This window comes from Taudactylus pleione, unplaced genomic scaffold (assembly GCF_031769625.1).
Source record: "Taudactylus pleione unplaced genomic scaffold, aTauple2 ptg000015l, whole genome shotgun sequence".
Taxonomy (NCBI): Eukaryota; Metazoa; Chordata; class Amphibia; order Anura; family Myobatrachidae; genus Taudactylus; species Taudactylus pleione.
This window is the reverse complement of record NW_028284417.1, coordinates 31,211,382-31,228,103: the sequence shown is the minus strand read 5'-3', so window position 1 is coordinate 31,228,103 and position 16,722 is coordinate 31,211,382. Positions and strand designations below refer to the sequence as shown.

At 47.2% G+C, this 16,722-nt stretch overlaps 1 protein-coding gene across 1 annotated transcript in view; it reads left to right on the top strand.

Moving 5' to 3' along the window:
* The first annotated feature begins 257 nt into the window (after positions 1-257).
* The window catches only part of GPR63 (G protein-coupled receptor 63), a 32,596-nt gene continuing 16,131 nt past the window's right edge, over positions 258-16,722 (top strand). Inside the window, exon 1 of the mRNA XM_088470881.1 lies at positions 258-491. The gene's annotated coding sequence lies outside the window, so the exon portion shown is untranslated. The remainder of the gene's footprint in view (positions 492-16,722) is intronic.

The following is a 16,722-nucleotide window of genomic DNA, read 5'->3' as shown; positions in this document are numbered from 1 at the left end:
AGGGATACTAACAGCTCCCCATGATGTTACATTACTTACGGTAGATATCTGCCCTCAAGATAAAGTTTAAATTCCCAGCAGCCAGGCAGCCCAGCTGTGTGAGGCTGTGCTTTATGTTACCCAGCGAGCCAATGCGCGGTGCTGGTGGGCGAGGCGTGTAGTGGAGGGCGGGTGTCTCTCTCATGCAGCTGCTGCTAGGGAGGTCTCTCTCTCTCCCATTGCCTCTCTCTCTTGTTCTTATGCACTAAGCATGGATTTATTTCCTGCACTGATACAGCTGCTGTGTGCTACTGCCACCCCTGAATGTGACACAGGCACCATGTTACTGTGATGAATGGGATGCGCCGGTGTTCCCCTATCGACAGGGATGCGGAATGGAGAGTGCAGCAGTGGCTGCCTGGGAGAGTGCTGCGGTCTCGTGGAGGAAGGCAGAGACACTGTGCAATGCTACTCTTCCTGTAAGTGTTGGCAGAGGAGCAGATGAATCCCAGGTCAGTGCCTGCCTGTTCCATGTATGTATTATTAGAGCCAGGTTTCATTGTGCTATGTACATATGTCTCTTCCTCGGCCAGCAGTAGCTCCTGCACAGTGCACACCTCTTCCGGCCTGCAATGCTCCTTGGAAGTTATGTTACCAGCTAGTAGCGCTCACTGCTGCTATTTGGAAGCATTTATTTACATTTAATTTTGTCACAAGATTAACAAAAATACCTAGATGTGTATAATGGTTGTTACTAGAGAGGTGGATGTTTAAGTAGCCAGTATTAGTGATGCCTTTTTCTTCAACTCCTCAAGGGAATATTTAAGCCCATATTATGCATAATTTGTCTGACACTAACAAGGGTGATAGGAGCCAAGATTATGCTAGTGCCAAACATGACTATGGCTACAGCTGGGAATGCAGCATCCCACTATTACTTGGCCTGAGGCACTTCTATTTGGGATAAGGAAACTGCTTGGATACTGTCACTACATCTTCAAGGGATAGGTCTTGTAGTGTATCCATGTAGGGAAGCCCTTGTCAGCTTTATCAGTATTACGTGCAATACAGAACCACCATGAACAAATTTTCCGGAGACTGACGCTGAATACAGAAAAAAAATCCTATATGAGCTTCTTCCAGATGCCTTTTTTTTTTTTCCATTTGTAGCATTTCAAGTTCATATAAGAAGTATACCTATTGGGATTCATAAAATTTGGTGATATTTAATTTGGTTGTTTTTTTGTCTTGCTTTTAATGTCACCAAATTTTATGAATTCTAATAGGTGCTTGCTGCATGGGATAGGGTGGTGATGACACCATTTGGACAAGGTCACTACGCACATGGCACAAGTACACATTGCTGGAAGCCGGGGCCACAATGTGTACTTGTGCCATATGTGTTTTGGCCTGTTCAAACTGGTGTCTGACCCACCCTATCACATACAGCCGGCTACCTATTGGGATTCATAAAATTTTTTGAAAATGTTCTTTTTTAAAGTTGTTATAAACAAAGTATTTTGCACACAGAAATTAACGCTTCCACGGTGTAGTACAGTACCATGGTGTAAGTGTTAATTTCTACACATCTAGATAAGTCCTGAGAGTGCCGCCATTTGCAAATATATACAATTATACATACACTAGTTCGGAAGGCAAATTACTGGACCAGTCTGATGCTCGGGGAAACTGCAGGAGCTTTCTGCTTAGATATGGCAGAGTGCAACGTACAACAGTATGTGACAATTCTCACAAATACCTAGCTTTATATATGTGAGATATCAGAAACACCCTGACTACACCTGTAAGCAGGGCATGAATCAGAGATAAAGATAGTTGGAAGAAATGACAGTTTGCGAAAAAAATAGGCACAGCGCTAGCATAAGTCACATACCATGCAGAAATTAACCTGCACCCTGGCACTGTAATCAATTACGTAGACTCGGTGTCTGGTAGGCAATAGTGCAGCATACACTGACCCAAAAGGGAGAGGTATGCAGGGGGATCGGGCACACACAGGCCAGAGAGAACTGTGACATTGCCTTCCAAGAAAATGGCCGCCGGAGACCTCAGAGGTGGCGTGGCCCGAGGAGGAGAGCAGCTCAGCGTAGCCAGACCACAGTGTAAAGGCGCGCTGAGCAGAGAGGAGGAGTCGGCTGATAGATAGGGAAGGCAGCCTCCCCTGGCCAGCGTTTAACTCCCCGGGATGCTGGACTATTCTGCATAACTCCAGCCTGTTGTCCTTGGTGGCTTTGTGGAAGCGCAGGACTGACTGTCAACTGTTAGAAGAATGACAGTTGGGAGCTGATTGGCTGGAGAACCATTTATAATAAAAAGTGAAATTTATCACTAGTTTTGAGTGATACACTCGTTGATAAATGAGGCTGTGCCTGGCTTCACATGCTGTCAACTCCAGGGAGTCTCCAGTCCTGGGGGAAAAGGACTGCGTCTCAGCGGGTCACCACCGCGGTCCCCGTAGCGCCCGGTCCCTGCTAGCCAAGACCCCGGAGGCCCACCGAGATCCCCGGATCAGTACCGGTGTCTCTGTGCTGGCGGGGTGACAGAGCAGCAGCACGGACTTCCCCTGGACTGTTCGCACTTGAAGATAATCTTGTTTAAACTTAATGGACTCTTCAGGGGCTGTTAATCAGCCCCCCCTGCATAGCAGTGACCCTACTCTGGCCGGGCACCCAATGAAACTGAGGTGCCTCTGGCCCGGGGGTGGGGTATAGGAGGGAGACCCAGTGCATCATGGGAGAAAATTTTAACTGCGTTGTGCCTGGATGACTCCCATCACCTTTTATACCCTAAGGTCTCCCTGCGGACCCTATGGACTTTGTGGAAAGAGAGATGATAAAGTTCTTACCATATCTCTAATTTTTTTTTTTTTCCCAATGCTGAAAAATTGGGACTCTGAAACACACTTCTTCCGCGTAAACTGCAGAGTCAGTGGGTCCCCCCCCACGCGAGAGCCAGTTCGACTGCGGGGACTCGCACTCGGGATAATCACTGATTATATATATATATATATATATATATATATATATATATTTTACACACTTCAACACTGACTCATTAATGCCCGCCTGGACTTAGAAACATGAAATTCTGGGAGTATATGCCTTCCATGAGGCAGGGATTTTCTAAATTTAAAAACTTATGGCGGTTAAAATGGGCTAAAATGTTTCCTCTTGAATTAAGGTTATTTGGTGACAAAGCAATATGACCCAATTGCTGTGGGACTGTAAGCTCATTGGGCCTGATTCAGAGCCGCTCGTAAGCGGCCGCTCGTTCGTTCCGAGCGATGTTTGCCCAACTGCGCATGCGTACGGATCGTAATACGCACGCGCGAACCAGTCAGTGCGGCCGAAAATCGTTTGTTCGCTAAATAGCGAATGCCTGCTATTTTGAGTGACAGGAGGAGGCGTATGTGGGTGGTAACGGGAAGGTGCTTGAAAACGGGGAGTGGAGATCCAAACGCAGGCGTGCTTAAAGGTCAAAACGGGCGTTTTATGGGTGTGCATAATTAATACAGCAGCGTCATTAACCACGTCACTGGGTTATTTTATAGTCAGAACTGCTCGCAAGGTTGTGGTAGGAAAAACCAACCACAAGAATAGCGAGCAGTTCATACGCTGGTCGATGTACTTGATTAATCTAATAAATAGCGGACATGACGTATGATGCGAGCGGCCAGGGGGCGTAGTTATCCAAAAAACGACCGCAAGTTTTGTTCGCTCATTCAGACATAGAGGCGTGAACAGACTGCAAAGAGCGAACGGTTCATTTGAATAGCCACCCTTTTTTTCTGAACGAACGACCGCAAATAGCGTCCGGCTCTGAATCAGGCCCATTGTCTGGGTCGAGTGACAAGTCCAGAGGTGTGCCTGCAACACAGACCAATATTGAAATAGGGGAGCCACACCAACTACCAGTGATGTTTGGCACCAGTTGGGGTGACAGTTGGTGTGGCTCCCCTTTTTGCATATTGGACTGTGCTGCAGCCCCACCTCTGGAGTCACCACTGCTAAGGACTTAACACTTTGAAAAGCTTTTTTTCCATTTGGATACGTCACTTGCTGTTTGTTTGGATTTTTCATTTTCTCAAACATGGCAATTGAGTTTTTTGATTTTTAAAGGGGAGATTAGTGCCTCACACCATTGTCCCCATCACAGGAAACAGTGCCTGCCTGTTCCGATTCCTCTTTTATCTCCTGTATGACACTCAACTAATGGCTAGGGAGGTGCTTGAACTATTTGTGAGGCATGTGGTGGACAACTGGGAGGAGTTCTCCATCATGTCCCTTGACAATGAGGCCACATTGTTTTTTAAGGATGTTTATATACACTTAATCTATTGGAGTATTTTCAGTCAGTGTCTTTGTATTATGTGTGTTTTACCTTTAATGTAAAGTTTAGTTATCTGTATTGAAGTTTATAACATTTGTTTTTCCCTCTTAATGCCAATAATAATTGTTTGCAAATAAAATTCTTAATTTATTTAATCTTGATACTAGTGCACTACTTTACCTCAGAGGCATACTATTAACTAAACATACATGTTAAGAAGGGATGAAGGAAATGAAAATATCTACGGTCTACCCAGGAGAAACCTGGTATATCAGCTAGTACAGTTTATGCACATAGTAAAGATTTTGAGGTATGTTATATATGGAGGAGATTTATCAAATCTTAAGGAGAGATGAAATTGAGAGAAATAAAGTACCAACCAATCAGCTTTTAACTGTCATTTTTCAAACACAGTCTGTAAAATGGAAGTTAGAAGATGATTGGTACTTTATCTCTCTCTAAGGTTTAATACATCTCCCTCATAATGTATGGTTTTGAATAAAGATTGCAGTTTAAACAAAGCACCATCATTTCTAGAAACTAATGACTTTCTGTCATTACTACTTATTGGTATACAACAGGCATGTCAAAGTCAAAATACCAACTGGGCCGAATATACAAGGTTTAAGAGTGTGTGGGTCGCAAGAATAAAAAAAGTCTTGTATGCATTATTTAAATGGTGGTTATTAATAAAAACCAATACAGTGCCCCCTGTCGTAGTGCCCCTTATGCAATTCCCCCTGTATTAGAGCTCCTTATGCAATGCCACTGTAGTTGTGCCCATTATGCAGTGCCCCCTGTGTAAGAGCCCCTTATGCAGAAATCACAGGGCACGAAGTCTGGGATACATGGAGGGTGTACCAGTGCTGTCCCATTAATTTCAGTCAGTGCTGCCAATGTAACAGCAGCAACATGTGGTCAGGCATTGACTTGGAGCAAAAACAACTGTTTCATCTGCAAATGTGGTCTTTTCTTCCTCATGGCTCCACGCAAATGGGTTTTCAGGACATTTGCATAGTATGAGAATTTCAAAGAGAAGAAGGAGCTCTGGCCACATATTATATCCACTTTTTAATTTACCATAAATAATGTATTGACAAAAATAAAAATCATACATACACAACACATGAAATGCATATGCCTAAAATAAAATATATTGTACAATGTACAGTATACTAGTCTAAAATGAATGTTAATGCAGTCTAAGATATAAACAGAGCAACCACCTATTATCAAGACTATGACAGTATTATGATATGTAAGGCTTCTTTATGAATGGAATAAATAAATCATTACACCTCTAAGACTTATTAGGCAATGTTCATTAGCAGCATGTTTAGGTATCTCAAAGATAATCCTTAAACCACGTCCATGTTAGTAGAATCTTAATTTCTACTTCAGGGTCCATAGGGTATCCACAGGATACCTTGGGGTATAGGTGTGACGTCAGTCGCTGGGCACCATAGAGTTAAGCTTTTCAGCCTCCCAGGATACACTAGGGTTCCCCTCCTATACCCCGCCCCCGAGCCAAGGCACCTCAGTTTAGTTTGGTGCCCGGCCGGCGTCGGGTGCACCTGTCGGAGTGGGGGGCTAGAAGAGCCCCTGAAGCTTTCTTCAGTGCAGCTGTGGCTGCACATCTGGATGTACAGCATGGACAGTCAGTCCTGACGTCCATGCTGTCTTCCCTACACCCCCGCCGGTACCAGAACGCCGGTACCGATCCGGGGATGCTGGTGAGCATCTGGGGTCACAGCTAGCGGTGACCCCAGATGTTCCGGACCATGGCCGGATCCAAGGGGGACAAAGGTAAGCAGCGGGGTCCCGCGGTGGGTCCCCGCTGGTCACATGGTCCTAAGTCCCCAGGCAGGGGGCTCCCTGGGGACTGGCTGCAGCGTGGAGCAGAGCGGTAGCGCTGCGGCGTCCCAGGGGTTAAATGCATGCCAGGGGAGCGCGCCTTCCCTGTCTCACAGCCGGCGCCTCCCCCGCTGCACACAGCCCTCTCTGCATGCTGCCGACTGGTCCTGTGGCAGCGCTCCTCCCCCAGGCCAGCCTCCTCTCTGCTCCTCGGCGGCCATCTTCTCCAGAACGCATGGTGAACGCTGCTGGAAGCGCTGGACGGAAGCATCGTGGTCTGGGTCCCCCCGCATACCTCTCCTCCGCTGTGGCTCTGGTCTGTGTATGCAGCGCTGTGTCCTACCAGGCCCTGTGTCTGTGTAGTTGAGTGATCAGCGCTGTTAGTGCAGGAATTGTTATTTCTCTGCATTGTATGTGACTGTGCTAGCGCTGCCTGTAACTTTTCTTCTCTAAACTCTCAGCTTTATTACTGTCCCTGTTCTTTCTGCTAAAGCCCTTGCGGTGCGGTGCTGCAGGGTGGTCTCTCGCCTATTTAATACTTAATTGGTGAGAGAGGTCACATACGTGGTGCCATCATGTCTGAAAGTGATTTTCCCCTCCGGCTACAGTGTACCACGTGCAAAGTACCGTTAGCGGAGGGGGAGGGTAGCGCGGAGGGCCTTTGCCGGCAGTGTTTGTCCATGGCGCGGCCTATTACGGTTACAGCACCGGTACAGGAGCCGCCCTGGGCTTGTTTCGCTCAGGCGTTAACAGCTTTAGTGGGCCAGTTAGCTCCGCAGCCCGCGTTTACTCCGATGGGTTTGTCCCAGCAGTCTGTGGTGTCGTCACCCATGCAGGGGTTCCCACGACAATTGGTGGTACCCCACAGTCTCCCTATTTCCCCGCTCCCGGGTTCTCAGGAGCCAGCGTGGGTTAACTCCCTGACGAGTTCTGTACAGCACTTGTCGGATGTGTTGCAAGGGGAGTCTGTGATGCGGCCTCATAAAAGGCCGGTGGCGTCTCTGTCCGCTCCTTATGAGGATGACGAAGGGACGTCTGATGATGGGGAGATTCTGGATCCTTACGATCAGGAACCTCTCCATACTAAGGACGCTGATGCTAAGTCCAAAGTATATATTCCTGGACTTATTCGGGCGGTCCGCACAGCCTTGGTGATTGAGGACGAAGTTCCCCCAGCGGCTAAATCTAAGTATGCCTTTTTCAAAGATGTGAAGGGCGATGCCACAGTCTTTCCTCTTTCGGGTCAGTTGGTGGACCATTTAGAGGAGGCGTGGAAACAACCTGGCAAAAGATACCAGCCGCAGAGACGCCTGGCGGTGGCTTATCCGTTCGCGGATAATTATTTTGCTAAGTGGGAATCCCCTCCACAGGTGGATTCTCACGTGACCCGTCTTGTCCGTAGTGCCACATTGCCGATGCCATCCATGTCCTCCATTAAGGATGCTACGGACCGCAAGGTAGAAATCTGCCTTAAGTCCGCTTATTCCCTTGCAGGGGGGGCAGCACGGCCGGCTATGGCCATTTGCTGGGTTGCCAGAGCGATGGAGCGCTGGGCGGATTCATTAGAGGCTTCTTTTGAATCCGACTGTCCGGCCGAACAGGCGGAGTTGATTGGCAATCTCCGTGATTCGGCCACTTACATCAACGAGGCGGCTCTAGACATTAGTACTCTGGTGTCTAGAATTTCTTCAGCAGCGGTAGCTGCTCGTCGCACCTTGTGGCTGCGATCCTGGAAGGCGGACGCAGATTCCAAGAAAGGTCTGGAAGCGTTGCCGTTTACCGGAGAAGTTCTCTTCGGTCCGGATCTGGATAAGATTGTGGCCACGCTGGCGGCAGCCAAATCTGCTTGTCTCCCGTCGGCCGCTGCTCCTTCTGGTTCTGGACCATCGTCCTTTCGGTCATCTAGGGCCCAGGGCAGGCCCAAACCACAGTCGTTTCCTCGAGAGGCTGGCCCTAAGAAATCGGTCAAGCCCCGGAAGCAGGCATGGAGTACCAGACGTCCGGCCCCCAAGCCAGATGACAAGCCTGCGGCCTGACGGTCCGGGTCTCCCCTTGGGGGATCCCAGGGTGGGAGGCCGCCTGCTGCAGTTCTCCCGGTGTTGGTCGTTCACTACGACAGACACTTGGGTTCTGGAGGTGGTCTCCCACGGGTACGCCCTCTCCTTCCGGCACAGACCCCCGGCTCGATTCTTCACCACGGGTCTACCATCAGACCGGAACAAGGCTACGGAGCTGCGGAAGGTATTGCACACTATGCTCCAGGCTGGAGTTATAGTGTCTGTTCCATTCTCCCAGAGGGGCCAGGGTTTCTATTTAAATCTATTTTTGGTACAGAAACCCAATGGGTCATATCGTCCGATTCTCAACCTCAAAGCACTCAACAAGTCTTTGCGGGTCCCGAAGTTTCGGATGGAGACCCTACGGTCCATCATTCTGGCGCTGGAACCTGGGGACTACTTGGTGTCATTGGACATACAGGACGCTTACCTGCATGTCCCTATTCTTTTGCGCCATCAACAGTTCCTCAGGTTTGCAATCCTCAGCGACCACTTCCAGTTTCGGGCGTTACCTTTTGGCCTGGCAACAGCACCATGTGTTTTCACCAAGGTGATGGCGGTCATGGCGGCTTCTCTGCGGCTGCAGGGAGTCCGCATGTTGCCGTATTTGGACGACCTGTTATTGGTGGCAGGATCTCCAGAGCTCCTGTTACGCCACTTGGACCTGACCATTGCACTGCTGCAACGGCACGGCTGGCTAATCAACTGGCAGAAGTCCACTCTAATCCCGTCTCGGAGGATTCTGCATCTTGGAGCCTTATTGGACTCGGGACAGCAAAGGATCTTCGTGACGGAGGACAAGATCTCTGCTTTACAGTCAAGGGTGCGCAGTTGCCTGCACAGCCGCCGGGTGTCCTTACACTCGGCGATGAGGTTACTGGGCTCCATGGTGTCGGTGTTCGACATAGTGGAATACGCCCAGTTTCACTCCAGACCTCTGCAGCACCTGATCCTGTCCAAGTGGAACGGGCTGCCTCAGTCTCTGAAGTTCCAGATGATTGTGCTCACCCCGGAGGTTCGCCTGTCCCTTGCGTGGTGGTTACAGACGACCCACCTCAACAAGGGACGTCCGTTCTGGGTTCCAAATTGGGTCCTGTTGACAACGGACGCCAGTCTTCGGGGCTGGGGAGCAGTTTCGGGTCCACACTTGTTCCAGGGCAGGTGGACGCCGACAGAAGCGGAGCTTCCAATAAATATCTTGGAACTCCGTGCGGTCTTCAATGCTCTCCAGCAGGCACAGCGGTTTCTCCAGGGTCGCCCGGTGCAGGTCCAGTCGGACAACGCTACCACCGTGGCCTACATAAACAGGCAAGGAGGAACTCGCAGTCGGGCGGCTCTCGTAGAGGTCTCTCGATCCTGGTTTGGGCGGAGCGCAATCTTCCGGCCATATCAGCGGTCTTCATCCCGGGAGTGCTAAATTGGGAGCCGGACTTTCTAAGTCGCCAGGACGTTCATCCAGGGGAATGGTCCCTGCACCCGGACGTTTTTCAACTACTGGTGGACAGGTGGGGTCTTCCAGAAATCGACCTCATGGCGTCCCGGCACAACAACAAGTTGCCGGTGTACGGGTCTCGCACAAGAGACGAAGGGGCGTCTCTGGTGGATGCTCTGTCCGTCCGGTTGACGTTCCGGTTCGCATACCTGTTCCCTCCGGTCTCCCTTCTTCCACGGGTAATCCGGAAATTCAAACAGGAAGGAGGGACGCTCCTGTTGATAGCTCCCGCGTGGCCCAGACGGCACTGCTTCTCAGACCTTCGGGGTCTGTCCGTGGACAGTCCTCTGCGGTTGCCGCTACGACCGGACCTTCTGTCTCAGGGTCCTTGCCTTCACCCGGACCTGACTCGGCTGTCTTTGACGGCGTGGCTGTTTTGACGGCCATGCTGAGGTCCCGGGGGTTTTCCAGCTCTGTGGTGCGTACCATGTTACGAGCTCGGAAACCGTCTTCCGCGAGGATATACCATCGCGTGTGGCATACGTTCTTCCAGTGGTATCGACCGAGAGGTTATGCACCGCGGGAGTTTCGTCTGTCTCGGATTCTCGCCTTCCTGCAAGCGGGACTAGATCATGGGCTTCGCCTTGCTTCTTTGAAGGTACAGGTTTCGGCCCTATCTGTCTGGTTTCACCGTAGGATTGCTACAATCCCGGATGTGCGCACCTTTATGCAGGGTGTTCTCCGCATTCAGCCGCCCTTTGTTCCACCTGTGGCGTCTTGGGATTTGGCTGTGGTCCTGAGGGCTCTCCAAGGACCGCCGTTTGAACCACTGGGCTCAGTGGATCTTAAATGGCTAACAGCTAAGACTGTTTTCCTTCTGGCCATTGCTTCGGCCAGACGTGTTTCTGAGTTAGGGGCTCTTTCTTGTAGACCCCCTTTCTTGGTTTTTCATGGGAACAGGGCAGTGCTCCGCACTCGGCCCGAGTTTCTTCCCAAAGTTGTTTCCCAGTTTCATGTTAACGAGGAAATAGTTGTTCCGGCCTTTAACTCACCGGGTCTTTCCGTGGGTGAGGCCTCTTTGGATGTTGTGCAGGCCTTAAGGACTTATGTTGACCGCACTTCTTCGTTTAGGAAGTCGGACGCTTTGTTTGTCCTCTATGGCTTCCGTAAAAAGGGTTGGCCTGCTTCAAAGCAAACTTTGGCAGCCTGGATCCGTATGGCTATTTCTGAAGCTTATCTTCATGAAGGCCTACCGGTCCCTCCTTCTCTGAAGGCTCATTCCACTAGGTCTGTGGGTCCTTCGTGGGCAGCTCGACGTGGTGCCTCGGCAGTTCAGATCTGCAAGGCTGCTACGTGGTCCTCTGTCCATACCTTCGTGAGGTATTACAGGTTTGACACCTTCGCCTCTCAGGATGCTTCCTTTGGCGCGGCGGATTCTCCTTTCTGCACAGGAGCGTCCCCACCCTTAAAGGATACTGCTTTGGGACATCCTCAAGGTATCCTGTGGATACCCTATGGACCCTGAAGTAGAAAATATGAGATATGGTAAGAACTTACCCTTGTTATCTCTATTTCTACGAAGTCCATAGGGTTCCACAGGACTCCCGCCCTGTCGCACCTGTGCTGCAGATGGGCTTTGCTCTGGTCACCGGTTTTCCGTCTCCCTCTGGTGAGAATGTGATTCTTGTATGTGTCCAGATCTTTTTTCTCTCTCTTCCTTCTCCTCCTCCGGCCTATGGCTTGATAACTAACTGAGGTGCCTTGGCTCGGGGGCGGGGTATAGGAGGGGGACCCTAGTGCATCCTGGGAGGCTGAAAAGCTTAACTCTATGGTGCCCAGCGACTGACGTCACACCTATACCCCAAGGTATCCTGTGGTACCCTATGGACTTCGTAGAAATAGAGATAACAAGGGTAAGTTCTTACCATATCTCATATTATAAATGTCCAACCATCTGTATGAAAAGCCAGTTTTAAGTTTGAATATCGTTGTTGTTAATGGTTAGTACAGTACGACACATTCATACTCTGTAATAATAGTTGGTAGTTTAGTGTCAGAACCTCTACTCTCCCAATCAGATTTTGAATGAAATTTTAATGGTCACAAAATCACCTTAGTAGTGAATGAAAAAAACACCCAGTCCGGTGTCCGGCAGCACGAGTCCCAATGTTTATATGAGGCAGTGATTTACTTTGCCGTGCAAGGCTATATGGTCTAGACCAGGGGTGGAGAACTTTTTTTCTGCCGAGGGCCATTTTGATATATATAACATTATCTGCAGGCCACGCCCCCTCCATGTGACATCACATGGCGGTGGGACCACAATTGCTTATGATTACAGCAATGCCTGGAGCATCCTGAGGATGCTGTAAGGGCAGCGGTGTGACCATCTGAAGCGTACAGAGGACTCTCCAGGCAGCACTGCTGCATAGATTCTGGCTGCAGGGTGCCATTTTAGGCACCCTACTATCCAGATAGGGCAAGCAGAAAAAAGCTCTGAGGGCAAAACCAAGTGATTCAGCAGGCCTTATACGGCCCCCGGGCCTGAGGCTCCCCATCCCTGGTCTAGACTCTTGTGATTTAGCATTCCCTTACATGGCACTCGAGTATGTTTGCTGTCGTGGAGAAATGAAGCCTTGTATCTCTGTGACTGCTTCCGTCACTGCTGTGCAGAACTTCTCCCTTCCTGGTAAGGGATGTAGTCAGAATACTGAGGCAGGGGAAGCCGTTAGACGGAATACCAGCGTTGAAATTCCGACGCGACAGGTGACTTACAGTACAATACAATATGCATAAATACAAGAGATCTCCTGCTCGCCATCTCCAAGTTAGAATGTAAGCTCTCACAAGAAGGGCCCTCTTCCCTTATGTTATTCTACCTACTTATACTTTCATCTACTCCTTACTCCCCACAAGGGCACCTAACACTTGCTTGCTGACTCCCTGCTGCTTATTTTGAGTGTTATGATCTCTAATGTAGCAATGTATATAAACCATGTCCTTGTCCTGCATTATATTGTACTGTAAGTCACTGGTTTCTTGTTCACTTATTTATGTACTTTGTAAGGGGCTGCGGAACCCTTGTGGAGCAATATAAATAAAGGATAATAATTTAACATTATTAAAACCTTTGTCCAAGCCTTTAGGAAGTGAAACTTTATAAAATTGTTGCTCTGCCTCACCTTCTGATATCCTACTTGTCACTGTGATTAGATAAGGCTGACCTTTCACAGAAGTGGAAAAAAAATGATATTAAACTGTGACTGCCAGGACTACTGTGACCGATATGCTCAATTATCTATTTAGATGACTAGTTTTCACAACATATCGCAAGACCAATTAACATGATCAGAGACATGCAATCTATTTGAAACATTCTGCTGTTTTCCTAATGTGGAAATCCTTTATAGCTCTATGCTTTTATCATTTGGGGTCCTTAAATTTACTTGCAAAGTATTTTATTGTAATGTCTCACTGAATATGTAGCACATAACTAATATTACGCAAGATAAACAAACCAAAACTGGAGAGCCAGTGCAATAGGAAAGAGAATATTTATGTTGCATTCTTTACCTAGCAACTTGAGTAACCATAACTGGTTACATTTGTTCAGTTGCAGCATATAGCATATTCAAGAGCACTTTACATTTAGGAATTAGGGTTGTTCATTTATTGGGAAAAAAACAATCCTATATTTTATATGTATGCAGCTTTTGTATGAAGTACAATATTTTTATTCTAGCCGAGTTAATTGTGGAATTTAGCACAACTTGCTTACATTCATCTATTTGCTCTAACATTTTGACATCAGCCTAAAAAAGAAAAAGTACAACTTGTCTTCATTACGTCTGATGTTTGTGCTGCTTGTAACCAGCAGCTTCAGTGAACATGTTGCTGTACTGAAGCACAATGACATTACATTTTCCATGTACTGCATAGATTTCATATTTGTAAACAAATTAATTTTAGTAATATCATTTACTTTTTGTAAGTGCACACATTGTTTAAAAAAACCAAAACAAAACCAACCCATCCCCTGTAATTATAAGTGGAATTATGATAACCAGTACTGGGAACATGAGTGGGTGAATGTACAAATCTGAAGTGAATCAATCTTTTCACGAATACTGACTCTTATGTTACTCTTCTCTAAGTGCTTTATTAGTATTCCTTTCTGTGAAACCGTCCATCAATTATTTCAAATCTGCCATCTTTCATACACAAATAAACCCATTTATTTTGTTATCAATTAAAACTACACTTCACTGGGGTAGATCAAAGCAAACAAAGCTCCTAGCTGTGTGTATAAATGGTTCTTCCTTTGTCATGGGTGAGATAGAAAATGAAGCATTGTAATTGATGTGTAAATAGATAACCTAAAGTGAAAATATTGCATCTAAGCCTCTGCACATTGATGGGTTTGTTTTTATGTTACCCTTCTGTTGTTCACAGATGCTTGGCTAGAAATCCTGGGTTGCTGCTTGTCCAAGGATGGGGGATAGTAACGCTGTTCCTACCCTCCTTTTTTTTTTTTTTCTTTAGTCACATGGTTTGGTATAGACAGGCAATAAGTCGACAAAGAAAAGGTCGACATGGATGAAGGTGACAGGTACAAAAGGTCAACACAAAAGTGGTTGACACTTTTGTTTTTTCAACCCTACTCTTCACTCTAACCCTCCCTCCTGATGCCTACCCCTAATAGTCCCTTCTAGTGCCTAAAGGTGGGTACACACCTAGCAGATATATCTACAGATGATGGGTGTTCATACACTCTGAACCACCATAATCTGTCTTCTGTCCGCGGGTCCTGCTGGCCGGGGGTCGTGCCGCGACCCCCTTCCCTGGGCTGCCGCTGCAAGTGTAAGGGTGGTCGGCTGATCGCCTGTACACACAGCACGATGGACAGATATATCTGTCAACAACTGTGCAGCACAGCCGACACGATATGTCGGTGAATGACGTCATTCAGACATATCTATGCTGGTACACACTGGCCGATGGGCATACAATATATTGGCCGTTCAATTGATCGGCCAATATATCTGCCAGTGTGTACCCAGCATAACCCTCCAGTAAGTGGATAATCCTAACCCATTAAAAAAAAAATTTTTACATTTTGTCTTATGTCGGCCTACTGCCCCTGTTGGCCTATGGCCTGTCTTTTTACTATCTATTGAGTGGAACCTTCTTTAGAAAATAGTCAATGTGCACTGTACCAGAATAAATGCAGTGGTCTGTCTCTGAGTATTTTCCTCTCCTCTCTGTGCTGTATGCACATATGTGAAGTTGTTTTAAACATTTTCTAAGATGTTATTTAAAACATTATTTGAATATAAAATGGGGACCTTTAGCAATACTGGCTTGCTACATCCCCTTTATCTTGTGCAACAATTTTTATAAATGTCTCCCATTTTAAACTGCATTTAATTAAATCTTAGGATCAAATGTAAAAGCCTGTGGTTTGCAGGAGCTGGCACGATATTGGTGAGAGAGTCATTCCTTGAAATATCTGCAATTAGTTTAAAGCAAACCAAACCTGGCTATTACAAGCCTGGTTAGCCATGGCATTGTGTTTGCCTCAAAAGAAAATCCTATGTGGTGCTCTTGAAGAATCTGGCTGCAATTTCAATTGTTTGGACGCCCCCCACTATAGCAATTCAATTGTTGCTTTATTCGAATGCCTAAAGCTGTGGTAGGACGCATTTCTTCTTGCAGCCTTCTGAGGAGCGAGAAGTAATGTGAGCAAAGTCTGTTGTTTTGGGCCCCAAAATAGCTGTTTGGGCTATCCAACCACTTCTTTAGACGGGATTAGTCGCTTTTTGCAGCTAAACCCGGTGCACATAGCCGCGTTAAATACTAATGGGTTCCTGAACAGAGAATCCGCCGGGCACCTATTTGTGTAGATGCCCATCTGGGGTGCACAGAACATTTGAATCGACCCCTATGTAATGCACCTGAAGTATACCGTATACCAGACCCTAAAATACTTAACCTGCTTTTTACAGTCTTGAAAGTTTCCCTCTAAAATCAGAGAATAAAGAGTTGTGGTCCCACAGCGCTAGGTTAGACTGCAGTGTGGGGTTCTCTTGTCACAGGCCGTACTACCACCAGCCTTGCTGACACCTCAGTGGGGAAGATTAGCGACAGTAGAGATTCATTAAATATTGACAGTGGGAGGAAAATAACAGTGCTGTGGTGTTCCATTGAGGTCTTTAGTTAGTTCATTTTTATAGCCCATTCTTTTCATTGGAGTTTCTACATATAGCCCATAATTCCATAGAATAGAACAATTTAATAGGGAATGGTACAAAAAAAAATGTTTGGACAGTAAAATGAAAAACACTAGACCGATTATGAATTAGGTACAAGGGTTGACTGGCATACAGATATTTAAAGAATCGTTGTTGTCTTGTTGATAGCACCTTCTAAATATCTAATAACCTTTACCATTATACCTATTGTTGAGGTTACCTGTACGTTTTCAGCTTTAACCTGGAGCTGATGGACTTAATCATTTATACTAAAGGTGGGACTAGTTGCCTATGTTAAAGGAGTTCTCAACTTTTCAATGTATTTACACTCCTAGCTTCCCCCCCACCCCCCCCCCCCCTTTTGAAAACCAGATAAAGATAACTGCTTCCATTAATTACAGTGCATCTGCGATTATCAAAATTCTGCTCCTGCATTTTGAGCTTCCCGGGATCCTCCCTACAGTGGTGGTGTCTCAGAGCAGTGAGCTGCAATGTGTCACACCCAATAAGTCACGCTGTGCTTACCTTTCTATATGAAATGTCAGTGCAGTGCGACTTTCGGCTGCATCAGTGTCAGGCGCAAGGGAAATATTGCTGGGCAGACAGCCCGAGATATCTAGCATGAGGAGAACACTGCTCCGGTTATAAAACCAGGGTTTCCAGTGAATTCCGAAGTGCTACTGTGGTAATAGTAATGGCATGCTGTCCTGGGAGCCCTAAATAAAAGGGGTCACTGTGCTGGCTTGTTTTCAGCAGCTATAGTATAGGGAATGATAACACTAGTTGGTGTAATGTGATG